The sequence below is a fragment of the Meriones unguiculatus genome, chromosome 5 (genome assembly GCF_030254825.1).
Source record: "Meriones unguiculatus strain TT.TT164.6M chromosome 5, Bangor_MerUng_6.1, whole genome shotgun sequence".
Lineage (NCBI taxonomy): Eukaryota > Metazoa > Chordata > Mammalia > Rodentia > Muridae > Meriones > Meriones unguiculatus.
The window spans coordinates 3,326,711-3,354,679 of record NC_083353.1 but is presented as its reverse complement, the minus strand read 5'-3'; the positions used below and the strand labels follow the sequence as shown (position 1 = coordinate 3,354,679).

The 27,969-nt window shown below is 45.5% G+C and overlaps 1 pseudogene; it reads right to left on the bottom strand.

The window, feature by feature from the left end:
- Positions 1–14,274: 14,274 nt before the first annotated feature.
- LOC110563208 (large ribosomal subunit protein eL19-like) lies at positions 14,275–14,844 on the bottom strand (annotated as a pseudogene).
- Positions 14,845–27,969: the final 13,125 nt, after the last annotated feature.

The window sequence follows — 27,969 nt, the reverse complement described above, 5'->3', positions numbered from 1 at the left end:
GAAACTGACAAAGTATGTGAAGAGATGGCTCAGGGGTTAGGAGAGCATACTGCTTTTGCGGAGATCCAAATCTAGCCCCAATACTCACGGCTACCTCTATCTGCAGGGCTAGAGGTGCCCTCTTCCTTAACTGGTAGTGACATTACGTTTTAAATCCAGTTTAGTGTATAAAACGCATGCCTATGTGAGAAGACAGAGAGCTGAATGGCAGCTGTGGGGGAGGGTCAGACGGTGACAAATGGGACTGTGGAGATGGCTGAGAGAAGAGAACATGCTATGCCAAAAACTGAGTTCAAATCCTCCAACTGGATGCAGAAACCTGTGTGTGGCCCTGAAATCCCAGCACTGTGGGGGCAGAGGTAAGAGAATGGGATTTCCTGGCCTTCTAGCTTCAAGTTCAGAAAGAGACTGTTTCAAGAGAACAAGGCAAAGGGGTAGTAGAGTAGGGAGCTCCCCTGACCTCTGGCCTCTGTGCGCATTCACGGACATGGGTACACATACACACATGTTCCCACACACCACACATCCTCACAGACACCCCAAAATAACTCCAAAGCGGCAAACTGAGCATATGAATTTGTTTATGCTCTATTTTTAAATCCCTATGAAAATGGCAGTTAGCGTTTTAAAGGTCTAAACATACGAAAGATGACGATAAAGAGACGTTGGCTGTGACATTTTGAAAGCTGTACAAAAGTGGATTCTTGGAACTGACTTGGATGGTAGGAGAGAGTCCAGAGAGAAGCAGGCCTTGCCCCACTGGAATCAGAGGGCTCAGAGCCGGCGGCACTGGGGATCGCTGGTGTGGGGTAGGGTAAGCTAATGAAAACTACAGACAAATAGAAAGAATTGCAGAACACGCTTAAGAAGCCTTCCCAGGTCACTCGGCGGGGCTGTCTGGAAGATTTTATGAGTGAACCATGTAAGGCCCGCTGAAGTGCGGGGCTAACTAAGGACTCTGTGCATTTGCTATGACTCCACAGTAGGAAGCTCATACGTAACTCTAGTTAGGTTTGGGGATTTCTTCTTTGGATGTGGAGGGCTGGGAAGATGGCTTGGTTGGTAAGTTTTTGGCCACATAAGCACGAAGCCCTGAGTTTGGATCCCTAGCGCCCACATTAAAGAAAAAACAAAAACAAAACAAAAATCAGTCATGGCAGCACACGGCTGGGTACAACGCTGTGACCCAGAGCTGGAGAGGAAGAGAGAAACAAAGCCACCTTTCTTCCCTGCAGCTCCCTGATGAGGCCGCCTGGCCAAGTCAACGAGAGTCTTGAAAAGTAAGCTGAAAAGCGGTTGAGGAAGACCCCCGCTGTGGGTCTGTGGCCTCCCACACAGGCACACCCACGTGGACACACGCAATGGAGGGTAAGCATAAACATACCGTAGAGATGGAGATTAGTAGTAAAAATTGTCCGAAATAACTTAAGCTTGTTTCGTATGGGTAAGGGTGGGTTACTTTTTTAAATAAGAAGTTCTATAGAATAATTGATTCCATGACTTTAATAAAAATAAAAACCTGAAGAGGGTAAAAGGCAGGGGAGCCAGCAGGTCTCCCGTGGAGTAACGGGAAGAAAGCGGGCTCTGTGGCGCCCACGTGTTCCTGCTCACACTAACCCCAGACCACCGTCTGTATGTTTTCTCCTCTCAGTTCTTAGAAAACCATCCGGGTGGTCTCCTGTTAAAGCAACCACATCACCAACACCCAGAGTCAGCAGGGACCCTACAGGCTTACAGGCCTGCCTCATGGCATGGCTCCAATCTCAGATGAAAGTCCCAAGTTCATTCACCATTGTGCAACTTTTCCTGAGGAGATGTGAGCAAAAGTCACCTCAGATCTGGCTCTAACAGCAGACCAAAGACTGCCTGAGCCCGGCTTAGAGCAGCAGTGAGTCCAGTGAGGCTTCTTAGAGGAGCGTGGGTCAAGGCTCCTTACTACAATGTGAATTCCTCACTCCTACCTAGTGAAAACTCCAAGAATTTCTTCCAAACAAACCCATGCTCCATGTGTAGCGGCTCCACCGAAGAGTCTCCAGGGCGATTGTTACTACTTCTATAACCTTGGGGAAAGGCTGCAAAAACTGTGCAACTCTGAGCTTCCCAAGACCTCGGGTGCACTGGCTTCCGAGATCTTCCGAGCGCCCCAAAGGAGAAAACGTTTCAATTCAGGAAAAGTAGTTATGTAACAGCTACCCCACACTTCTGAACATGCAGCTTTCAAGTCAGGGGCCCCATCTCGCCCTCCTTGCTTTCCAGAATTATCTATAAGCTAAGAAAATACTTTCCTGGCTTTTTCTGAAAAATTAGAACTCAGAAAGAGCCACATGAACAAACCTGTTTATATCTAACACATGGTACCCACATACATGATCTCTCTCTAGTCAAAGAGCTTCATGTAATGGAAGAAGAAAAGCTGTCCTGTCTAGGTCATGAGGATTTAAAACCCTGAAACTAGGCATGAATAGCCCGAGAAAAAAAATGTGTAGGTGAATTTCAACACATAAATGGAAGAATTTAAAATAAAGTCTTGCATGAAATACATAGGCAAAGCTCAAGGTAGAGAATAGTCAAGACACAGAGGTGTGGGGGTGCACGCCTGTAATCTAGCACTGGAGCGGTTAAGGCAAAAGGGCCATAAGTTCGAGACCAGCCTCGGCTGCACTACAGGACTCTATCTAAAACGTACGAGACAAAACAGAGAAGGACATCCAAATAATGTCAATGGGAAAGAGACAGACTGGTTTTTCAGTGAGGTAGCTGCTGGCAAGGGCCCCAAGCCCTCATCCGTGCTTCGGAAACCCTGTGAGACTCCCTGAATCCTAACGGAGACCATAAAAGCAAAAAGGGACTAGTTAGGCATTTGGGAAGAAGGGGGTCAGCAGGAGTGGGGGAATGGGAAGGTAACGGAGACAAATATGACCAAAACACATTATATGCAGATCTGAGAAGAACAGACTAAAACCTAGTATTGTAGAAGCAATATCCAAAAAAAAATTGAAAAAAATGAGAGATCCTAACTTGCTCTATCAATTTTTAAAACTTATGCTAGGGAGGGAAACTGAGATAAAAACAACCAAAATACATAATATACATGTACGAACTTATAGAGGAATACAGAAGTTAAGTTTTAAAAGCCTATTTAATCCTATGTTATTAGGCTTGAGAGATGCTGGTGCAGAACAGGCTAACAGACTCAATGCTTCAGAAAGTGTATGAGGTGAAATCACACCTCAAAGCAGCAGGCACAGGTGCCCTGCTCAGTTGATGATGTAGGCATAAGCTTATCATGTAATTCAAATGTTGATTTCTGTGCCCCACAAATCTGGTTGCAACCCTTGTTCCGAGAATCTCAGTGTTATCTAAACACTGCTCCCTAATTGTCCCCCGATATGCCAATAACGAAGCTGACAGCCAATCGCTGAACAGGGAAAGGAATAGGGCTGAACTTTCTGCTAGCCAGCAGAGAAGGAATTAGAAGAAGAAGAGGCAATTCAGCCATGGGAGAGGTCCAGGAGATATCAGGAGAGAGGAGGTGATTAGAGAGGGCTACAAAGGACAAGTATCTCTGGGATGTTTGCTGGGGGGGAACCAGATTAGCTTACAGGGTTAAGAATAGAGTAGTAACTGCTCAGTTATTGTGTTGTGAAGCTTATTATTAAACAAATATAAAAGAGTCTCAATTATTTGTGATAGCTGTGTTAAGAGAGAAACTGAGAAACACAGTTTTATACAAATAACTTTAACATGATGGTGAAAAGACCATGCTTGCATGCCCATTCTTTTAGCTGAATCACATTTCCACTTGATACCTACCCAAAAGTACACTCCAAGTTGCCAAAAAAAAAGCAAATACAGAAAACAAAGTTTTAAAGTCATGTAAAAAAATATTACTTTGTACTAGGGTTTCTTAAACGGTATTTTTTATTTTAATTTTTTTTTGAGGCAAGTTCTTGATAAGTTGCCCAGGCGAGGGAAGGATTTTCGGGCCTGTGCACCTGGGAGACGTGTGTCCAGACTGGTTGGAATTACAAGTATGAGCCACCGCGTCCAGCTGAAACAAGGGTGTGTGGGCATGTATATATGATATTCAATATGAGTGCACGTACGTATGGGTGCTGGATTCCAACTTCAGACGGCTTTCTTGACTGAGCGCCACTTTATTTCCACAGGGTCCCTTGAACCTTGTGCCTACCTTTCCATATCACTGGCTTGACAGCAAGCTTCAGGGATCTAACCTGTGATTATGGTGGTCAAAACACAAATCTGGCTCGTCTTGTTGCTCAACAAGCACTTTACCAACTGTCCCATCTCCCCAGCCCCGTTTAAAAAAAAAATCTTAAACAAAATTCTAAAAGCCACAAGCAAACCGATTGAAGTAAATATTGATAAATTTTGCTACCATGAAATGTAAAGCATAACACATCACATAAAATTTAAAAATACTTCCAGCCTGGGAGAAGATAGCTGTGGTGATAAAGCTTAACAAAAACATAGATGTGGGAAACATAAAATACCAAAAAATTGGCTTTGAAAAAACCCAGCAGAAAACAAAAATAATAATAATAATATAAAGAGAAAAAATAATAATGTATCCAGACCAGAAAGATCAATCATTGGGTTACAAGTTCTTGCTACACAGTTATGGTGATGAGAAATGAGATCTCAGCAGCCAGCCTGCCAAGCTGGGTGTCCCACACGGACCTGTAATGGGAACAAGCGGGCATAGACAGGGGGATCACGGTGGATTGATTGTTGGCTTCCAAACTGGCTGAGCAAACAAGGGCCCCGGTCAGAGAGAGACCCTGTCCTGAAGGGTTAGGCCGGAAGTAACAGAGGAGCACGCCTGGAGCCCTCTTACGGCCTCCACGGGCACATGCATTGGCACAAACATATGAGCATACACGCACACAAACACATACACATGATAATTAATCAATTTTTAAAGTACACACAAGAAAACAAAAGTGGCTATCGAGCCTGTGAATCAGCATTTGTCCTTACCAGTGATTACACAAGCACAAATGACAACAACGGTGACATCCATGTTCCGACCTGGAGAGCTTAGTTGGGTGACCGCAGGCATCAGGGGGAATATGGAACAATGGCTTAAATACCGCAGGTGGGACTGAGAGTCCGAGCAACCGCTTCGGAAGGCAGTTTATTAGCACCAGAAAGTGTGGGTATTCCCACCACCCAGCGGTGGTGCTCCTAGATAAACACCCTAGCCGTTCTCCATTCGGCGGGGGCCTGGATCTCAGCCCCGGCGGAACCCAGCTTCCAGGTGGAAAACGGGAGTTCCGTTTCTCTCAGGGGCAGCTAGAGAGCTCTAGAGTATGGCCCGTGGGCTAGGCTGGGGTGTGGAAAGGTTTCCACAGTGTTACAGTTTAGCTCTTTTGCCATGAGATCACTGGTGGCAATGGAAGCTGGGGCGATCCAAAGTCTGTGGTGATACCAAAGCGTTACAGCTAGCTCTTCGTCGAGCTGCTGTGCTAAGCATGGCAGGGGCGTGGGAGGGAGGTGTGGCCTTGCAGCCAAGTCACAGGCCTGGGAGGCCCAGGCCCAGCAGGAGGTGAATGACCAAGCTCAGGTGGTCATGGTGGAAGGCTAATGGTACCAGGCAGCCAGTAAGCACATTTATTTGAAATCAGAGATTTCTAAATCTTGGGCAGTGGGAGGGATTTCGGGTGTGAATATGTTTGATCCAACGGGATCAGGGGGTCAGGGATACTTGATATACAGGTAATGGTACAGTCCTATCACTAGAAGGAAAATACAGTCCTTAATTATCCTGGGGGTAAGGGGAGACTCTCCATGTACAGCTGAAGGTCACTGCTTAAGGCTAAGATCTCCTTAGCAGGGTGGGGCATTTCTAGGGATAGATAGTTAGCTGAACTGGTTTCCCTATCAAGAAAGACTCCGGTCTGTAATCTACCCTGAGGACTATGTGACTCCTTACAAGACTTGGGGTCACCCATATGGGGGGGAGCAGGGCTTTGCTGAGACACAGGAGCGCTCCATGGTAGACCATGTGCAAACAAATGGCTATCCAGAGGTGCCCGACTTCACCCTAACCCAGGGAAGCCGCATTTGTTAGGTGGCCCAGTTTAGCTCTCTTCTGCTCTGCTCCCTTGACCCTTCTAGAAAAGGCAAAGGAAACTCCAGTTTCTTAATTCCAAAAACTCGTCAAGGTAGCTTACAGTATTTCTTATATAAATAGAAAAGTGCGTACCCGGAAGTTGAGTCATTGCCCTACAGGACAAGTAGCTGTGTTTTAAAGTGACATTGTAGCAAACTTTTACTAACATTGTAACATTGTAACTACCATTTACTAACCAAACACAAATTTTGCTGCGGTGAGAAGGCACTGTTGGGGCCAGCAAGCTGGATAAAGGCTCTAGCCACCAAACCTGATCACTTAAGTTCAAGCCCCAGGACCTGCGTGCTAGAAGGAGAAAACCATTCCTCCAAGTCATGCTACTGTGCATTTTGCACACACACACACACACACACACACACACACACACACACAGGATAAATGTGAAAAAATAAATAAAAACCATATTGTCAAAAAAACATGTAAGTCATCTTTGAGTCCAACTATATTTACAAAAATGTACTAAATCCTTAACGGGGTCTGCAAGATCATCTCTCTGCATCCTCATGTCGGCCCACCCTCCTGCAGCTCTCTCCCTTCCTGCCACAGGAGGCAGCACCTAACATCTTTCCCTGCACAGTCCAGCAGGGGCTTTCACTGTCCCCTCTGCCTGAGAGCTCTCCTTCGGCCTCTGTCTTGCTAAGTCTCCCTCTGCTGGACAGCTCTTCCCTAGCCTCTGTCTCGCTAACTCTCCCTCTGCTGGACAGCTCTCCCTCAGCCTCTGTCTTGCTAACTCATCATCCACTTGGAAATAGCATTTCCCGGCAAACACTAAGTACTTGGTAAATATTTTTTTGTCTGACACAGACTGCTGAAATCCTCACATGATTTGTCTCTTTGACTTCGGGAGCTGAATGTACTGGGATGATGTGCAAAATCAGGCCACAGACAAGTTGCTGAACGCATTCCCAAGGGGACTGGCAGTGGCAAGGCAGAGCACCGGCTGCTTATCAGGATGCCAGTAGGAACAGGCACCGGATCAATACTGTGTGCCACCTCTGAACAAATGTTCATCACCCAAAAGCATGAGAGGAACGGGAACATGAAAGGGATATGCTGCCAAGGGGGGACCGTCAGAAAGGCACAGGGTGGTCCTTTCACAACAGGAGTCTTATTCTTAGCCCCGCAGCAAATGGCTTTTTAAAAGTGACTTTTTTAAATGACACACAAGCAAAAACAAACCAGACATCATTTGGATCATCTTTAGGGACTTGGCTGCCAGGTACCAAGATGGCACCGTCAGAATGTCTGGGCAAGGTGCCTAAGGGTAAGGCAGTCTCGCACCTCTGCGGCAAGATCGCCTATGCATTCCTCGCTGACCACTTTGCCAAGCACAGCCCTGATGCTCAGAACTATGTCACTGTGTGGGCCTGGCAAGCCTCAGACTGCTTGGACCAGAGAGCTCTCTGGGCCGTCTCTCCCTGCTTCAGTCCTCTGCTCTTTAGAGGCCAGGATCTAAGGACTCAGCTGGCTCTCAGTTGTCAGGTAAAAGATAAACTGTTCCAGTGACTCCAGGCCCTGTGTCTCCCGGATGGCTGTGACAAGCTTCGGTGATCTTCACGTTTTTACTGTGGCATGTCAGGCCTCCTCAAGGCAGGCTTCGTGCAGCCTGGGCACCAGAAACTGATACCTCCAGAGAGAACTGATTTCAGATGTGGCCAGATGTATGAAAATTTGGCACATGTGTCTGCAGAAAAAAAAAAAAAGTATGGTGCCTGGGTTGTTCATTGTTTCATTCTGAAAACACAAGCCTGCCCCATGAATTTCACAAAGCAATGTACTAGCAGATACTGGTTGTCAACCACACAGGACCAAGTCTCACGTAGGAGAAAATGCTGAGCATGTCTGTGAGGAATTTTCTGGTTTGTGTTAACTGAAGATCCACACTGAATGCACACAGCACCATTCCATGGGCTCAGGTCCCTGACTGCAGAAAAGATATTAGTATTCATCTCTGCTCCCCGACTTCACATGTGCTGGGACTGCCCACCTTCCATGCCTCCTGTCATGCCTGGACCTTGTACCTGGAGTGGGAACTAACCCTTCCTGCCTCGTGTCACTTTAGTCAGGTATTTCACCCCTGCAATGAGAAGAGTAACTGCGGTACATCTTTTCCTGTGACCAGAACAAGGGACCCAGTAGACTCTCTGGAGACTTCGCTTCTGCCAGGGGGGGGGAGGAGGAGCAGCCACCACAGATCCAGCCCATAGAGGGAATGGCACGTGGGTCACCATGAGCCCCAGTCCGAGGACAGCAGCCGGAGAGTGAAGGACAGGTTCCAGGGGTGTCTGATTATTTGCATTGAATGTCTCTATTCCAAAATCTTCCCGCCTCAAACCCTGGTGGCACTTCAGCCAGTGCGCCTTGACCCTGCTCATAGAGAAGCCCTGTTAGAGTCTGTGTCCAGGAGCTGAGCATCCTGTGACTGTACAGATTGCCTGGACCAAGCTGAAGGTCCGGGTTGTGTTAAAGAAGCAAACCAGAACTGAAAGCGAGGTGTTACTGATTTCTTCATTACCGGGCTTCAGCTTCCATGAAAACAAAAACAAAAACAAACCTGCTGCCTGCCATCTCCAGGCGCAGTGGAGTTAAGCAGGTCTAGTCAGCAAAATGAGAAAGTTCTCACAGAGCAGAGACGAACAAAGGCAGGGTCAATAGTGCCCCCGTGTGGGCAAATCATGTAAAAACTGCAAACTGCCTTGAATGGCCAAGCTGAGAGTGCATTCTTCACAGGCACGAGGTGAATCACACACTCACTTTCCAGGTACCAAGATGCCCGAGAAGCCAAATGCTACACAAGAAGCACTGCGTACAAAGGACAGATATTATTTTATCACATAAAATTCAAACTCACATTTGCTTCTGTGGTGTGGCCACTGTCATATCATATATACCCCAGTTACAACACACACATACAGAGTGCTCATGCAAGCAACCCTAATTAAACTCAGCGGGTCGTCAAAACACAAAACAAAACAAAAAAACAAAACAAAGGGAAAATAGGAGCAGACTCTGTAAAAAGAGTTTCAGCAGAAGTGGGAAGGGAACAAGGAGGGTAAGAGGGAATTGAAAGAGTCATCCACAAAGAATAAGAGTTTGTTAATGAAGTGAGCAAACTGGTCACTCAGATGCCCAGCCACACCCTCCTGGCCCATCTTGTTCCTCCAGGAACCAGGAAGGTGCTCGTCTTCCGTGCCACTGTAGGTGTGTTGCCGCTTCTAAAAATGCAAATACATCAGCATTGTCTCTGTGTGGCCTCCACACCAAGCGAAGCTATAGTGACTAAGTCTGTTTGTTGTTGTTCTGCTGAGTGGCCCTGTGCTTACAACAGTGCTCCCTCGTTCACACACTGATCACGTCTGTATCACTTTCTCAGTTGTCTAAAGTGAAGACGGCATTAATGGTCCTGTGAAAGACCCAGAAAGAGGCAGCCAGATTGCGTGCTTGCTGTGTTTACTTTTTAAGTAAAACAAGTATTTAACATTTTTTAAAAAATGTTTGGGCTGAAGAGATGGCTAGGCAGATGCGCAGCTCGCTATGGAAGGCAGAGCACTTGTGCTCCAGCCCGGAGCCCTCGTAAAGGTGGAAGGAGAGAACTGACTCCTCGAAAGTGTCCTCTGACCTCCACATGCACACGTAGACACACCATGCGCTCACACACACATTGTGCACACACATGCACATCACACACATGCTCACACACACACACACATGCACACCACACACACATGCTCATCACACACATTCTCACACACACATGCTCATCACACACACATGCTCATCACACACACATGCAAATCACACACATGCTCATCACACACACACATGCACACCACACACACATGCTCATCACACACACGCTCATCACACACATGCTCATCACACACACGCTCATCACACACATGCTCATCACACACATGCACACCACACACACACATGCTCATCACACACATTCTCACACACACACATGCTCATCACACACACACATGCACACCACACACACATGCTCATCACACACACATGCACATCACACACATGCTCACACACACACACATGCACACCACACACACATGCTCATCACACACACGCTCATCACACACATGCTCATCACACACACGCTCATCACACACATGCTCATCACACACATGCACACCACACACACACATGCTCATCACACACATTCTCACACACACACACGCTCATCACACACACACATGCACACCACACACACATGCTCATCACACACACATGCTCATCACACACATGCTCACACACACACACATGCACACCACACACACATGCTCATCACACACACGCTCATCACACACATGCTCATCACACACACGCTCATCACACACATGCTCATCACACACATGCACACCACACACACACATGCTCATCACACACATTCTCACACACACACACGCTCATCACACACACACATGCACACCACACACACACGCTCATCACACACACGCTCATCACACACATGCTCATCACACACACACATGCACACCACACACACACGCTCATCACACACACGCTCATCACACACACACACTCATCACACACACTCATCACACACATGCACATCACATTCACACACATGGGCATCACACACACACTCATCACACACATGCACATCACATCCACACACATGGGCATCACACACACTATTTTTTGGTTTGACTGTTTTTTGTTTGCTTATTTGAACTGTGAGGGAGTGAGCGTGCGGCACTCATGCACCATGATTTGCATATGGAGGTCAGAGGACAAGTTTCAGAGGGTTCTCTCTGCTGCCGTGCGGATCAGACTCAGGTCCTCAAATTTGGTGTTGGTGCCCACTGAACCATCTCACCAGCACTCTTCCTTTTGACACGGGCCCCACTGTTTATCCCTAGCTGGCCTGGAACTCACTGTGTAGACCAGGCTGGCCTGGAACTCACTGTGTAGACCAGGCTGGCCTGGAACTCACTGTGTAGATCAGGCTGGCCTGGAACTCACAGAGACACAGCTGCCTCTGCTTCCCAAGTACTTAAGTTAGGGACAAGTGCCACCACCTCTGGCTTTATCACTAATATTTTTATGTAATCTATAACTATTATTGTTATGTCATTATTGTCATTGTAATTATTATTGCTATTATATATAATAATTTTATTATTGCACCATTATTGTTATTATTGCTAAAATATTTCAACTCAAACACTTGTCTTCAAAACCAACCAACTCATTTTTAACACAAACAAAAGAAACCATGGCTTCTAATTACTAATTGGAAAAAAATCTTCCCATGTCGTTTCACAAAACAAAGACAAATTTTAAAAAGCAAAGGTAGTTGGAAGTCATGGCTAACTCTACTCTCCCTGGGGATTTCTTAATTCCACTGAACCCAAAGGCAAAACTACCCCGGGAAGACCGGCAGGTCCAGGTCTTTTGGTTTGGCTGTGTTCCGGGGTGGGCAGCAACCGTCCCTGAACAGGGACACCTGTCAGATCTCTGCTCTGTACCCTGAGCGTGGAGCAAAACTTTACCTGCAGCACAGGAGGGAGGGCTGCCTGGAGAACAAAGACAAAAAGAGGGCTGAGCTCCCGTATCCAGAATCCCACCCTGCTCTCCAGTCACTCAGCCAAGACAGGTGCGGGCCTTGTCAGACACGTGGGACAATGGTGTCTGAAAACCTACAAAGCCAGACTCTTCTCCTGGAGGGCCACAGTGTTAAATGATCTCCAGCACCCCGCTGCCCCCATTCTGGCGACGGCGCTCTGTACGTGAGCACGTAGGGGACAGAGGTCAGTTCTGGTGTTGCTCCTCAGGCACACTTTACCTTGTTTTTTGATGCAGGGTGTCTCACTGGCCTGGCACCTGCCGAGTAGTCTACCCTAGCCAGCCAGTGAGCTTCCGGCAGTGAGCATTTGCCTCTTCCTCCCCAGTGCTCAGGTTACAAGGCACACGCCACGCTTAGCTTTCTACGTGGGTGTGGGGAATCCAACTCAGGTGTTCCTGCTGGCGCGCTGAGCCCTTTCTCTACGGAGCCATCTCCCCGGGCCCTACGGTGCCTTTCCTTACCCAGTTTCATCTTGTTCCTGCTAAGCTTGCTCCTCACCACCACCACCGTTCCTCTCTCCTGTCCTGTGTGCTCTGCATGGGAACTTCTCCAAACCTCCCTTCCTCTCTCTCTCTAGTCAAACAGTCTGCGCAGCTGCTGCTTGTGTGCATAAAACCTAGCCTTGCCCAGCCTAAAATTCCACAGCCAGGAATGTATCAAATCAATGCCTTCTTCTCCCATCTGTTGATATCAAAGCCTTGCCACAAGCAATCTAATAGCCCGATGTGTAAGTCCTTTCAATCCGTGGGATGCAGCTCTATAGTTGACTTCATGTTTCAAGCTGACCAACTAAAATGCCCATTAAAGTAAAAATCAAGAGGACATGAAATTGGGAGGGATGCAGGATGGGGACAGCGGGAGAACGGTTGGGGGAGGGTTACGGTGGATGGACATGATCAGTACACATTGATAACTGTGTGAACCACAGAGAATATAAATGATTTAAAATGAATTAAAATAAACCTACTTATCCTAAAGTTGTATATTCCCTCCCCAAATGCCTTCTGTGTGTAGCATTGCCTCCCACTTCAAGAGGAAGCATTAAAATAGACATACGACAGAACGGTTCTCTCTGCTTCCTGATGACCAGCCAGCCACGCATTCGTGCTAACGCCGTCTCACCACCCTCAGGCTAACTGAGGGATTACACTCTTCATTGTTGAGACAGCTGCACTTGAACTCCTTGCTTTGGTTTGCTTGGTTTTATTGCTGTGTGGTCCTGGGGATAAAACCTCGGGCCTTGTTTGTGTCAGGCAAGCGTTCCACTGCAGAGTACATCACCAGCCCTTGGTTTTGTTGAGTCTTGGACTCAACTATGGCTGTGCGGCTCTAACCCGGAACGCTCTATGTGGCACAAGTTGACCTTGAATTCATAGTCCTCCTGCCTCTGCCTCTGCCTCCTGATAGAGTTATATACAAGATACACTCTGTTGAATGTTGTATATATAATCTATATGTGTGTACATATGTATATATTATGTTGTTTAATATGCAAATATTATACATGCTGTGTGTATAATATATGTAATAATATATTTTGTGGGTATATGTATACATTATGCATGTTATATTTATAAAATATGTAATATAGTATATATGGTACTATGACCTCATGGGCTCAGTTTGCATTAAATTATTACTTAATACAGTTGTAATCTTTGTGTTTGGGGCCTCTAGTGTACTTGGTTATATTTCATTACTGACAAACACCATGACCGAGAACAACTTTTACTTTGGTTTATGGTTTCAGAGGGTTCGTGTCCATCTGCTTTCTGTTACTGTGATGAGCACCTCAAAGAAAAGGGTTGTTTCCACACGACAGTTTGTGGTATATTACACAGCAAACTCAGGGCAGGAAGCTGGAGTGGGAACTGATGCAAGGACCATGAAAGAGTGCTTTCTCCTCTTGGCTTGCTCAGTCTGCTCTTGCACTCAGGACCCAGGGAAGCCCAGGCTGGTACCGCCCACAGTGGTCTGGGACCTCCCACATTAGTCACTAATTAAGAAAACGCCCCCAGGGCGCTGACTACAGTTTAATCTTATGGAGCCATTTTCTCAGTTGAGTTCCATTTTCTCAGATGACTCTAGTTTGTGTCACACACTATAAACCTTGCACAACTGCAAATACTTTTAGGGTATTTACTAATTGCTGCAAGCCATTTCCACAATTGTATTTATCACTCCTTCCCCAAAATAATCTGTGTATCCATTAACTCAGCCCTCTTTCCTTTCCGTACAGCCTTTGGAAAACGCCTTTAACTCTCTGTCTTTTTAGATCCCCCTTCTGAACATTCATATGTAGAGTGTACTCCATATTCTTCAGTGACTGGCTTATTTCACCGACCATCACATTCTGAGGTTTAGCTCAAACTGTCCTCAGAACAAGGTCTGGAGCGCTAGCTTCACCATGAACACCAGCTTTACAGCGAGAATATTGTTTTGTTTGTTTTATTTGAATGACTGATCCACGCGAAGCCACGGCCAAGCCACTATGTGCAGACAGAGGGGAGCTTCATTTCTTGATCTCTTCCTCCTTGGACAGAGTCTTGATGATCCTTCTTGGCCTGGCGGTACCTCTCCCGTGATTGCTTGGTCTTAGACCCATGAGCCTCAGCCTGGTCAGCCAGGAGCCTCTTGCTGGCCTTGTCTGCCTCCTGTTTGTGGATGTGCTCCATGAGAATTGGCTTATTTTTGAACACATTCCCTTTAACCTTCAGGTACAGGTTGTGATACATATGGCGGTCAATCTTCTTAGATTCATGGTATCCCTTGAGAAGCCGCTGCAGGATCCTTCTCATCCAGGTCACCTTTTCTGGCATCTGAGTGTTGACCATACCCTTCTGCTTCCCTATGCCTATATGCCTGCCCTTCCATCAAGCCAAGGTGTTTTTCTGGCATCAAACCCGGGAATGGACCATCACAGGCTTCCGATGATCAGCCCATCTTTGATCAGCATCCTGATTTGCTGACAGATGTTGGCAATGGCAATTTCATTGGTCTCGTTGAGGTCCAACCAGACCTTCTTTTTGCCACAGCAAGGGACACTAGAGGCAAACTTTTTCCATAACCTGAGCCTACTCATGGCAGCAGCAAAAGGATAGAGGGATAAATTCTTCCCCAAGAACTTAATGCCAAGCTTTTCCATGTTTCTGGAATTCTATAAATTATTCTTGGTGGAGTATTTTCAGCTCTTATTTTAGTAACCTACTCAAGCCTATCTGTTCCAGTCTCATTGTGTTATACTAAAACACTCAGACCGAGCTAAGGAGGAAAGGATCTGCTTGCATTGCCCCTCCATTATCAGTCCACTACTGAGGGTCTTCAGTGCAGGAACCTGAAGTCAGAAACCGGAGCGTGCTGCTTGCTGGCTGAGTCACTGGCTCGTGCTCCACTAATCTTCCTTATGTGTCCCAGGCCAAGCTGCCCAGGAACGGCATTGCTCAGAGTGGGCTAGAGCCTACTACATCAATTACTCATCAACATAATCTCTTGGAGACATAGCTATAAAGACAACTACTCAGCAGAGACTCCCTTGATAATTCTAGGTGGAGTTGAATTGGCAGTTGATACTAACTGGGATACTACCCACTCACTTCCCATTCCTCTCTCTAGAGCGAATGAATTTAAAAGCTCGCCTACTGTTTCCTCTTACCTCGGAGGAACTACTGCCGCCTTGAGTCAAGAGCAGCTTAGAGCTTCTCCTAACAGTGCACTGACCCCCAGACACGTGACCCCCAGACACGCGCCCTCAAGCTCCCACGTGTTATCAAATCACATAAAATCAGCAAAGTGAAAAGCATCGACTTGCATGTCTCCCCATCCCACAGACCACCACACCAACGCCGCTAAAGCCGGTTGCTGCTGTGAGGGAGAACTCCTGCCACTCTGAACCGTGACGCGTCACTGCAGAAAGACGTCAGCAAGCATTTGGTCTGTCTTGGGTGACTGACAAGGGCAGCAGCAGGGCTTTGCTGTGGAGCTGATGCTGTCAGGAAGCAGGAGCAGTTGTATCACTGAGTATCTTAATAAGGCTCACCGTGGAGAAGAGCAGCACAGTGAAGCTGACCCCACGGCTGAAAGGGAGAAGCAATTGTGCCTGTTAGCTGGGATAAGGGCACAGCGAGTCGTACCGTGTTCTGGACAGTTTTGATGGGCATGAGTATAGAATCGGCTGGGATTCAGTCCTGCTCCATCGCACCCACCTTGTATGAATGATCTAGTATGATGTCAGTGACTGGTGGAATCATTACTAGTCTGGCATCCTAGTTGAGGATGCCAGATCAGCATTGAGCAGTCGGTGAACTCCATGCAAGGTCAGGCCTCTCCTGGGCACCAGGGCCCACTTTTCCTTTTGCAAGTCTCCTTCTGTCCAAAGGAAGGTGAGAAGCAAGATGACACAGCAGCTAAAGCTGCCTCCTCCGAGCCTGATGCCCTGAGTTCGAGCCCTGAAACCCCATGATGGAAGGAGAGAAATGATTCCTGCAAGTTGTCTTCTGACCTTCACATGTACGCCAAGGCACACGCACACTTGCATACACAAAACAATAAACATTTAAAAAGAAAATGATTACTGTGCTGGAGGGATAGTTCAGTGGTTATAAGCGCTTGCTGCTCTTGCAGAGAACCAGCATCTTGTTCCCAACACCTACCTCGGGCAGCTCACAGCCACCTGTAACTCCAGCTCCAGAGGATATAATATTCTGGACTCCAAAGCCATCTGCGCTCACATGCTCACACACACACACACACAGTCACACACATATTAAAAATAAAAGTAAGCATCATGGCCCATGTCTTTAATCACAGCACATGGATGGAAGGCAAAGGCAGGTAAGATCCCTGAATTTGAGGCCAGCCTGGCCTGCAGAGTGAGTTTTAGGACAGCCAGGGCTACTTTTGAGAAAGTCTGTCTCAAAAAAACAGAAAGAGAAAGAAAGAGAAAGGAAGGAAGGAAGGAAGGAAGGAAGGAAGGAAGGAAGGAAAAGAAAGGAAGGAAGGAAGAGAGAAAGGAAGGAAGGAGGGAGGGAGAGAAAAGAAGGGACGAAGGAAGTGAGAAAGGAAGATAAATAAAAATAATTTTCTTACAAAAATAAAAGATGAAGACAGATTTTCAGTGTTTTGGTGCTGCTGATCAGGATGAGAAGGGAGTGCAGATAACAGTCTACAGCTGGATTCAGGCCCGTGCATTCTCCTCTATCCTGGATAAGTTGTTAAGTTATCTGGAATGAACAGTGGCTGGGCAGTGACACTCAAGACTGTGGACATGGGCTGAAAGGATGGCTCAACAGGTAAGTGCTTGATTGGTCTTCCCAAGTCCCCTTCCCAACTCCAGGGGATCCAAAACATGCCTTCTTTTTCTGGCCTCTAAGAGAGAGAGTTGAGTCTACATGACCCAACTCTGCCCAAACACACACACACACACACACACACCCTCACACACACACATAGTCACGCACACACACAGAGACTTAAGACATTTTTTAATACTGTGAACATAATTTGTTAGCCAACAGAAAGAAACAAATAAATAACACAGAATATATTATTCCCTCACCTTTATAATAAGTCTCAAGACGAGAGTATAGAATATAAAACCCAGATAATGAAAACATGTCCCCAGACCCGCCTAGGTCTATTTCAGGCAGTCAGGTAGATTCTAATTGTAACTCAGTCACAGACTCCTCCGGTTGCCCTGCAGCAAGCATGTAAGCACATCAAGAGGTGGCTGCTGAAGCACAAGTTTTTCCTTGGCTTGTTAAGAAAATCTAGGAAACTATGTGACGATCCATGATAGCTACCGCAAATAAATTTAAGCTGGCTTATCAAGTATCGAGAGAATAATTTGTTATAATTGGTAAGTTTTTCTAGGTTTAAAAATAAGCCTTTGACAACATTCTTCTGTTTGTGAGTCTGTTTCTGTGTGTGCGCACAGGCATGCATTTGCTTGCTTCTTTATTATAGATGCTATAGCCCATGTAATATGCATAAAGAGGGAATTAACTTTTCCAACAGGGAATTTTCAGCTTCTTGGCATTCATTAAAAAGGAGATATACTATGCTGGTACTTTTCAAGATCGACGTTAATTGTGCATATGTGCATGTCTGGGCACAGGTATGTGCACATAAGTTCTGGTACCCTCAGAGGCCCCGAAGCTGGCTGTGCAGGGGTTTGGGAGCCACTCAGAGTGCCTTGAACTGATTCTGATCCTCTGCAAAAGCTGTATGTGCTCTTAACTGTCCAGCCATCTCTCCAGCCCCTCTGCCTGAAACTTCTAAAAGCAGAAAATCTAACATTACCCTGAACATAAATGTTAACTGAGGATGAGGCAGAGAAGTACAAATTTGATGTTTCAATAAAAGTGATACTTCAGTGGGCACAGATTGCATTAACATTGTCAATATACCTTTCATAGAGTTAATTTTGAAACAGTGTCAGGTACCCCAAACTGGTCTTGAGCTCACTATGTAACCAGATATTGTCTTGAACTCCTGACCCTACTGCTCTCTGCCAAGTCCTGGGGTTTCCGGCATGTGCCTCCATGACTTGCCAAATGTGTAAGAATCCTTTGGAGTAAGAAAGAGGCAGGTTTCTTAGAGGGCCCTAAATAGTTCTTGTAAAGCAAGTGAGTATAACTATGTCTCTATTATGGATTATCTGGGTTAAGCTCTTCCTCCTAAAAGACAAGTTCTGCTGCAATGATTTTAGAGGAAGCCAGTGCGCGTTCTCAGACAGTTAGGAATAGTGCTACCTCAAGATCCAGCTCCACCACTCCTGGGAATGTATCTGAAAGATGCGCAACCAGACAAGGATATTTGCTCAACTATGGTCATAACAGCTTTATTCAAAATAGCCAGAATCTGGAAACAACCTAGATGTCCCTCAACTGAAGAATGAATGCAGAGATTGTGGTACATTTACACAATGGAAAACTACTCAGCTATTAAAAACAAGGAAATCATGAAATTTGCAGGCAAATGGTGGGAACTAGAAAAGATCGTCTTGAGTGAGGTATCCCAGAAGGAGAAAGACACACATGGTATATACTCACTCATAAGTGGATATTAACCATATAATATAGGATAAACATACTGAAATCTATAGTTCTAATGAAGCTAAACAACAAGGATGACCCTAGGGAAGAGGCTGAAACCTCATTCAGAAGTGCAAACAGAATAGACACTGAAAGCAGGAGAAGACAAGGAAACAAGACAGGAGCCTTCCACAGGAACCTCTGAAAGACTACGCAGGAGGTTATCAAAGTAGATGCTGAGACTCATAGCCAAATGTTGGACAGAGTATAGGGAACCTTATGGAAGAAAGGGAGATAGAAAGACCTGGGGGGAGACAGGAGCTCCATAAGGAGAGAAACAGAGCCAAAAAAAAAAAAAAAACCCTGGGCCCTGGGGGACCTACAGAGACCAATACTACAACCAAGGACCATTCATGGAGAGGATCTAGACCCCCTGCTCAGATGAAACCCATAGGCTGCTCAGTTTCCAAGTGGGTTCCCTTGGGAAGAGAGCAGGGACTGTCTCTGACATGGATTCAGTGGCCTGCTCTTTAATCACCTCCCCCTGGGGGGGTCAGCCCTGCCAGGCCACAGTGGAAAATGATGCAGCCAGTCCTGATTAGACCTGATAGGCTAGGGTCAAATAGAAAGGGAGGAAGTCCTACCTTAACAGTGATGAGAGCACAGCGGCGGCCACGTTATGCTGGGCTATGGAGTTCTGTTCTTGTCCACCCTCTAACACCCCTGAGCCGTGGAGCGGGAGAAACACACATCCCACTTAGAGTTCAGTCTAACAGGCAGTTACTCAGTTTTTGATTAATATATATATATATATGATAAAAACAAAAACTAACATCAGAATCAGACAAAACAGACAAACATAAAGAAAAGAGCCTATGAGAAGACACACAAAACGAGAAACTGAGTCCCACTCGTTCACACTCTTAGGAATGCCATAAAAAACAATAAACTGAAAGCCATGATACAAAAAACATGGTGCAGACCTTTGTAAGCCTGCGTGTGCAGCCTCAGTGTCTGTGAGTTCCTGCGTACCCTGATCCTGTAGACGTAGAGGCCTCTTTTTTTCTTAGTTTTCCACCCCCTCTGACTCTGACACTCTTTCTGCCTCCTCTTCTGCAGGGTTCCCTGAGCCCTGAGGGAAAGGATTTCATGGAGACATCAAGTTTAGGGCTGAATATGTCAAGGTCTCTCTCCCTCCCTCTTCCCCCTCCCCCAGTGTCTGGCTGTTGGTCTCTGTACTTGTTCCCATCTGCTCTAGAAAGAAGCGTCTCTGATGGCTAAGTAAGGCGCTTCTATGAACATAGCAGAATGAGGCATTTGTTGCTATTTTTTTAAAAAAGAACAGTATTATCTGGTTTTCTTCTAGGTCCCTGCACTACCTAGTATCAGGTTCTTGGTCATCCAAGCAGTGTCAAAGCTGGCTTCCATCTCATGGCGTGGGCCTTAAATCAAATCAAATGTTGGTTGGTTTCTTACAAGCTTTGTGCCACCATTGCCCTAGCCCGTCTTGCAGGCAGGACACCATTGTAGATCAAAGGTTTGGTGGTTGGGTTGATATTTATGTTTCTCTCTCAGTTGGTCTGGTGTTCTATTTATACAAATTCTAAATCCTGGGCCCCAAGATCTGGTTAAAGTCTGGATGTGGTCATTATCATGTACTCAGAACAATGCTGTGTAAACTTTGCTCTCCAATTATGTCTGATAGGTTAGTATAAAAGGCTGGATAGCCTGTAACTGGAAAGAAGAGAGGTAGGTGGGGCTTCCATTTCTGGGCTTAAGGTCTCAGGTAGGGACCACCAGGAGGGAAAAAGGAAGGCAGAAAGAAGATGGAAAGAAAGGACTTGGCCTCATGTTACAGTATGAAGAACCAGCAAGAACAGCCCCCACACAGGACCAATATTGGCAAGCAACTTGGCGCGTGTGGATGAGAAGTAGCCAGACTAGCCCAGAGGGTTAACATAAAAGGACCTGCCCAGTTATTGTGCTTAAAGCTTGTTGAATAAATCAATAGGTCTCTGTCTCAACTATTTGGGAACTAGAACAGGTAAATGGACAAAAACTACAGAATTTATAAATTTTCTACAATAGCATATGAGCTCACAGAGACTAAAGCAGCAAGCACAGGGCCTACATGGGTCTACGCCAGGTCCTCTGTTTCTGTGAGTATATATGTTATAGCTATTAGCTTAGTGTTTATATGGGATTCCTGACTATGAGAATGAGTGAACCTCTGACTCTTGTGCCTGCTCTTGAGACTCTATCCACCCTGTTGAATTGCTGTGTCCAACTTCAATATGAAAGTTCCTGATTCATCTTATTATTTTTTTTTCATGTTTTGTTGTTATCTCTTAGAAGCTTTTTATTTTCTTATCCTTTAGAAGCTTAGTGAGAAAAAGAAAGGGGGTGATGAAGTGGAAGTTTCTGGTTTCTTTGAAGACTGAGTTTCGTCATATGACGTTTTGCTTCAAGCTGGGCACATGCTGCTTTGTCCAGGTTGGCTTATGAGAGAGCAGGTGATGCTTTGCTGTGAGCTCTCATGTGTGAGGGGCAAGACTTTGGCCAGCTGCAAGCATCCATGGGTTGACTCTGAGGAGAGGAGACATCACTTTTGGGTCAACATCGCTGTGTGATCTTCGTGCTTTGACACTTGACTTTGCAGAGAGAAAAGTTCCAGAGAGTTTCTCCTGGCAATCCAACTGATTCTTGTGGCTTTCACTGATTTCATGTTGCTGCTTGGTGCTGGCCTTTGGACTGGACTACTGGTATTCTGAGGACTGAGTCTGGTAATCCCTACTGGGAGAAGACAAGAGAGGGGACTATAGCAGAGATACAAAGTGAATAAATTGTAATATGTATATAATTTTTAAAAATCTAAAACCAAAAACGAACAAAAAAAGAACACAACCCATTGACCCTAATCAGCTTGAAGTAGATAAAGAGGTCTACAGCCCTTTTCCCTGCTAATCTCCTACATAAGGTTATGGGGGCATTGGAAGGGAGGTAAAGATGCTTAAGAACCCTAAATAAAGTAGGTTTGGTGAAAAATCTAAGCCTACAGAGTGGATCCAGGAGGGAGAAAACGTGGGAAGAAACTGGGAGGAGTTGAGCGGAGGGAAACTATAACCAGGACATATTGTATGAGAAAATAATTTGTTTTCAAAAGAAAAATAAGAAAGCTGAATACCGTGTTTTGACCATGTGGAGCACACTGAAGAGACCTGCTGTGACTCCCTCATGTTGAACAAGTCAGTTTGCAACAACACATGACCTGAGGCAGGAAGTCATAACCAAGTGCATGAGGAACCTGGCCTAGCTCAAGCAGCATGTGGTTCCTGGAGTGGAAAGTCTCTACTGGCATGGAAACTAATAATAGAAATTTGACCCTGCCTATCTCAAGACTCTTAAGAGCTATGATTATTATAGTTCAGAAATATATTGAATTCATATCATTTTTTCCTCTAACAATAAAGGAGATTCTGAGACAAAGATAAGGATGGGTACGTTGGGGTAGCATGAGGCTCAGAAGGACTTCTGCTCACTCTGCAGATGAAGAAGTGGAGAGAGGGGTTGGGTGGAAAGAGGCAAACAAGGAAGATGTTCAAAGAACAGAAATGGAAAAACAGTCCACTTCCTACTTTACCCTCAGTGATACTTCCTTTTTTAACTATCATGAATTGGCCATGTTATTTACTTCCATTTGGATAAACCATTTATCAACTTGGGTAATAATTATCATAAATGGCACTGATTTTACATAGTTATGTGTAAGTATTTTGTGAAGCAATTTGTCATTATTGGGAATATTTCATGAACTACTATTTAAAAAGAAACAGTATACATGAGTGAAACTACCACATAATTCAATACTAGGTAAGAAGTTTCCCCCTTTAAAAGGTATTTCAGGAGATGAGGAGATAGCTCAAATGTTAAGAGCATTTGCTAATCTTCCAGAGTTCAGCTCCCAGTACCAACATTACAACCACTTGTCACCCCAGCATCAAGGGATTTGATGCCCTCTTCTGGCCTCTGCAGGCACTGGCAACCACTATGCAGTCATACACACACACACACACATACATACACACACACACACACACACACACAACTTTTCTTTGTAAAGTATTCTGGCAGGGCAACATATCAAAACATTATTTAAAACAAAAAAAAAAGAAACAAAAAAAAAAACAAGAGCAAAACAACAACCAACAAAGGATACAGATAATAAAGTTTAAAATGATAGAATTAGGGCCTACTAGATGGCTCAGGAGGAAAAGAAGCTTATTGCCAAGCCTCACGACCTGAGTTCAATCCCTAAAACCCACATTGTGGACGGAGAGGACCCAACTCCCACAAGTTGTCCACTGCCAATCACATGGTGCTTTAGCAAGTCTACATACATGCATGTAAACACACATACACATAAGCAAACAAACATTAATGTTTGAGATGACAGGATTAGGATACCACCTGCTCTGGTCATAAGTAGTAAAGCTATACGGTATCACACACATACACACAGACACAACCAGGTATTACAAAGCTTGATGGAAAACAACAACACTTTCTAGGAGACAGCCCTGTCATAAAGTTGAGCTGGGATCTTAGCAAGCACTTACTTAGAGAAAATATAGGAGATGGAGAAATGTGATTTAAATGACATTTAAGCCAGGCATAGTGCCATTAATCCCAGCACTCAGGAGGCAGATGCAGCAGATTCTGAGTTTAAGGCCAGACTGATCTTCATAGCAAGTTCCAAGAATGCCAGGGTGATAGACAGAGACCATGTCTCAAAAAACAAAAACTGAGATGGTGGGAATACAATCAGCAAAAGCCACCTTAGAACACTTCAGAAGCTTTGAACCAATAAATTACAGGGTGGCAAGCTGAGAAAATAAGTAAAGGAGGGGAGAAATCGTTACAGGTTTAAAAAAGCCCAAGGCTGTGAAGGCCACTCAGTCAGCAGAGTGCTCATGTAGGACACCCAGATGTAAAGTCAGGTGAGGTGTGGGGCCCTGTGACTGTAATCTCAGGAGAGTAGAGGAGCAGGGCGTGCATCAGAAGTTCAAGGACAGCCCAAGCTACATGAGACCCTGTCTCAAAACAAGAAATAGAAAAAAAAAAAAGACAGTTCAAATAGAACAATGGGCAAGCGACCTGGACAGGCAATTTACAAAACAATTATGGATGGTATATACATATATATATGTATATATATATATATATATATACATATATATGTCCATGTAAGATGTAGGAATATGTATATATCCATTCTAGAGAGACGTGCATAAAAAACGTAAACGTGCCCTCACATTTATATTTAAATCAAATTTAAAGTACAAGGAAGCAGGCCGGCAAGATGGCTCGGCGGTGAAGGTGCTTGCCATCAAGCCTAAAGACCTGAGTTCAGTCCCCAGACATCACACCGTAGAAGGCAGGAAGGAACTCCCTAACGCTGGCCTGTACCCTTCACACTGTGACACACACACCCATACAGAGCACACAGACACATTACCGTATGACAAGCCTAAGAGAGCGGCCAGTACTAAGCGCTGGTGAGGACGGAGGAACCACGGAAACAGAGCGCTGCTGGCAGATGTGGCTATGGAGAGCGACCACCTCGGCTGCGGCCAGTGCCAAGATTTTCACACCTTGTGATCGATATTTTCACATATGGGTTTACACTCAACAGAACTGTGTGCAGCAACCCCAGGAGACAGGTACTGGACTATTATAACAACATTTATAGTAGAGAATAAAACTGAAGATGCCAACGTCAATAGCCCTGGGATGGACAGACATTAGCACAGTCACACAGTGAAATACCACCCAGCAGCAAAAACAGATGACAGTTGTACAGAACCTGAGGAATCAGAACATATCAATCAAAAACACATCGGGCAAAAACACAAGTAGTTCCATTCACGTAAAGTTCAGAAACAGACAAAAGTATACAACAGTGTTGAAGCTGCACACTTAGGTAGTAAAAACATACTTGAAGAAAAAATAAGGGGGTGATTACTGTAATATCCAGAATGTTTGCTGTGGGAATGGGGAGCCTGAAATGGGTCCAGGCTAGGTGCTAACAGCTGCGGTTTTGACCTGGACGGAAGTCACAGATGGATTTGCTGTGCGGCAGGCATGTGGTGTGTGCTTTGGTTTTATGCGTTTTCCCATGTGCGTGTCATTTTTTCATAGTGAAGAAAATAAAAGCTCTCTGATGATGGTCCCCAGCAGACAGACTGCAAAATTCCTGGGATCTGAGAAAACAGCTTCATTATAACAAGAGGAAAATTATAGAACTACATAAAGGACTCATGAAAGTCATTCATGATTGCCTGGGACCTGGTAAAAGTAAAAGGCTGCCTTGTTCCTCTTACCAAATCACCACTCACACTGATCATAGCTATGCTAATGCTTGTAGTTAGTTAGCACTTTACGATTTATTCCACACAAGTCCTTGCAAGCAATTCCCACGGTGAGGAGCTGAGGAGATGGCTCCCTGGATAAGAGTGCTGGCTTTCTTGCAGAGGACCCCAAATTCAGTTTCCACAAACATTGGGCAGGTCGCAAGTATCTGTAAGTCCAGTTCCTGGAGAACCAATGCCCTCTGCTGGCCTTCAGATGGCCATGGCGGAGAACCCTCCAAACACCCACTTAGGGTAGCCTTAAGGCAACCCACAACCACCTACAACTGTACGCACTCACAGCTGAATCCTTTCAGTGATGCACGGTAATGCAGGAAAAGGTTTGCCTGGCAATTTCTCATTTGCCGCTTTGCACTGTGGGCTTCGCATTCTCCTGCCCAGGTTGGCATCTATGGTGTTACCTGCTGTGCTGGTTTTAACTCTGTGATTTGGCCCTCTTCCCCAAGCCTTTCTACCCCCATTTATGTTTACTCATTAGTTACCCTAAATATGTCTCAGCTATGTAAGGCACATAAAGTTTAGAACTCTCCTACATAATTTTCACCAACCTGCAGCCCAATAGGCCATATGCGGCAGAGTATAGATACAAATGTGGCCCAGCCCCAAATCACAGATGTACAGAAAACACCATGATGGGAGAAAATTTTTGTAGGAGGCTACTAGACTGCATTCTCAAACATAAACTCCATAGATTCGTGAGATATCTGCCAAGCCCCGCAGAGAGCCACATGATAGAAGGAGAGAAGTGATCCCCACAGGTTGTCCTGACCCCCCCCACACACACACTTTTTAAAAAGGCATTTTATAAGGAATACAATATGTTCACTGCTCCTGAGAGAGAAAAGAAGTACTGTCCAAGACGCTCTGACACAAGCCTCCTGCAAGAAGCACGTTACTCACTAGAGGGAGCTCAGCACCCCCAGCCCCGTCCACAGGTTGCCAGAGCATCCTTTCTCCTGGGAAGGAAACTGCAGGAGGGGCTCTTTTTCCCATAGTTAACCCTGCAATTCCAGCTCCTATGAGGATGGAACATCACAAGTCTCAAAGCGACCATTCCTGCCACACTGTCCTCTCTAGAACCAGTGGCTTCCTCACCCTTCCTCTAGATGGGTCTAGTCTCCACATTTTGTTGTTGTTCTTGAAGTAACCTAAGATTTACCATATTTGCCTGCTTCTCTTCAAGAATGTATTTGTTTCTTTCCCCTAGAGATGTGACTTGAACAGGAACCAGTCTTCAGTTACTTCCAATGATCTAAGAAGCATCAGTTGTGCAGTGAACTTGTTGCAGATACTGGAGAACACTCTGTGATTAAGCTATGCCACAGTCTTATCAGTGTTTCTTTTGATGATATGCGCTCCTGGCTGCATTAACAGAGCAGTATTGGCATGTCATCAGATCTTCCATCATCTTCATTGTGTGTTACAAACAGCTTGTCTTCTGCTCAATAACTTTTAAGAAGCATCCCCATGAGCATTCCCAACCCTGGATCCTCCTATGCACTAAACATGTGAGTGAGCTACTGTTGAGGGTCCTGCTAGGTCTAGCAAATTTCTGGTACTGACTGTAAGAAGATCCAAATCCCACCTCAAGGAGTTTACAGGGTGAGGGGCACAAAGTGCATCTAATTCAGCCTCACTTAGTTTAAAATTTGATGGGTCAGTAAACTGACTCCACAGCTCATTTGTCTGGTAAGGGGTGATGCTAAACCTTTCTGCCTACACTTCTCCACGTAATTATTTTGACTTATTACTAACCTGGCACCTAGTTCCATACCGGGGTACACATACTACGATGACAAGGTCAACAAAAATAAAGTCAGTCGCCACATTACATTGTTATCTGGGGAGAGACTGGAAATAATTTCAGGCATCTTCAGCTTTCCTAGTTTGTGAAGATGAGGGGCTTTGCTTTGCTGCCACAAGTATCTAAAATGGATCAACAATTTACCAGAGAGGAATCAGGAGTGTCCTGAACTCCATCCCTGCCTGAGGTAACTCTAGTCCAGCTGTTTATTTCATCATGATTCTTATGGACTGTATTTAAAAACTGACCCCAGGGGCTATTACAATGCAAAATATATACACTTTTAAAATTACAAGATGCCAAGATAAAGAGTTAAAATAACAATTATTGTGGGCAGAGTTTGGGGAGTCCTGCGAAAGACAAGGAGGGAGAGGGGAAAGGCCAGGAGAACTCAGCCCATGGAATCAAGTGACCGGGAACTCCTGGGGACTCACAGAGATCAGGGAGCCTGTAGGGCTCTGTTCTTGTTCCTCTTCATATATATTATGACTGAGTAGCTTGGTGTTCTTGTGGGAATCCTAACAGAGGTAACTGGGCTGTTTCTGACTCCTTTACCTGCTTGTGGAACTCTTTCCCTGTTACTGGGCTGCCTTGACCAGCCTTGGTGTGATGGTGTGATGGTGTGTGCCTGCTCTTGTAGCTTGTTATTATGCCCTGGTAGGTCGGTTCCCTGGAAGACCTGCTCTTTTCTGAGGGGAGGCGGATGGAGGCGGGGGAGGAGGGCAGTGGATCTGGGGAAGAGGGGAGGTGGCTTGGGAAACTGGGGGGAAGGGAAAGAGGGGAAATTGTGGTCCAGATGTAAAATATGAGAACACACACACACACACACACACAGATATATGTATCATGTTTTCCACAGTGCACAGGTATCCAGTTGTAAAGACCTCTTCTGAATCTGGCCATAGTTACACCTATGTCAGTACACAAGAAGTTGGTGCAGGAGG